The sequence below is a fragment of the Mauremys reevesii genome, linkage group 17, assembly GCF_016161935.1.
Source record: "Mauremys reevesii isolate NIE-2019 linkage group 17, ASM1616193v1, whole genome shotgun sequence".
NCBI lineage: Eukaryota > Metazoa > Chordata > Testudines > Geoemydidae > Mauremys > Mauremys reevesii.
In genome coordinates, this window is record NC_052639.1 from 33,121,186 (window position 1) to 33,122,366 (window position 1,181).

At 45.6% G+C, this 1,181-nt stretch overlaps 1 non-coding gene across 1 annotated transcript; it reads left to right on the forward strand.

Annotated features, from left to right (window-relative positions):
- Positions 1 to 217: 217 nt before the first annotated feature.
- On the forward strand, positions 218 to 290 carry TRNAQ-CUG. The gene has a single exon. It is a non-coding gene; the product is annotated as a tRNA-Gln (tRNA).
- The last annotated feature ends 891 nt before the right edge of the window (positions 291 to 1,181 follow it).

Consider the following 1,181-nt stretch of genomic DNA (forward strand, 5'->3'; position numbering starts at 1 on the left):
ACAGTGTAAATATTTGTAATAAAACTATATATAGTCAGCACTGTACACTTTGTATTCTGGGTTGTAATTGTGTCAGCAACCTGCCCAGTTGCCTCGCTGCCAGGGGATGCAGACATTTCTGTAAGGCACATAAAGGGGCTATTTGGTGTTGAAGCAAATGCGAGGAATGTGCATTTATGAGAGGGAATTTCCATCTCTTCAGTAGCTGTACATCAAGGCCCCAGTGGCCTAATGGATAAGGCATTGGCTTCTGAAGCCAGAGATTGTGGGTTGAAGTCCCATCTGGGGTGAAAATCTACTTTCTTCCTGTATATTGCAAGGAAACCTTGGCCTTTATATTAAACAAGGAAGCTGGGAGATGTTTGAGCACAAAGTCCTGGATCTTGGGAACAATCACCAAAGGATATTAGAAGGCTCAGTCTGGTGACCTAATGGATGCAACCACACCTCCCCATCCCAGGGTAGTCCCATCTGAGAACCAGGATCCATGGAGCAACATTCCCCTCCTGCCCTGACAGGTGGGCTGTGCAGATGATGGTGGAGGGCAGCAGGAGAGGAGGTTGCACTAGTGCTGCCTGGGCTGTATCTGCACCAAAGATAAATGGAGGGGGTCATGCAGCCTGTGCCTGAAACTCCACAAGTGCTATGTTCACTCCCAGAACAAGTCAAATCCTACACCAAGGATGGTGAATTCCCATGTGAGCACAAAGTGCCCCTGTCCACCACACATGCTGCACACACATCAACTGCACCAAAAGAGACACAAACTGCACACTGAGGAGACAGCTGGTTTGTTTCCAGGTTGCTTTTATTTCCAAAGGTACTGAAGTGTGGGGTCTCTTCTTTTTCCGTGGGCAGAAACGCAATGGAGGAGAATCTCACATCCCTTAGCTGCCAGGTGACAGTGGCAGGAAGAAAATGCACTGCAATGAAATTTAAAAAACATAAATAATTTAACAATGAGAAGTAATTAAATAAAAATAATCCAATGGACGCACATGCCGGTGGCTTGTTCCCAGCCCAGAGAGTGAGAAGCAGGGAGTGTGTGAAAGGCGGGTGGTTAAGTCTGAGGGAGCATATTCATAGTTTGTATAAGTTAAATTATAGCAGACCGCTACAAAATACTCCATTTGGTAACATCAGTACAGAATATAGAAATCTACAAGCAATACAGCCATACA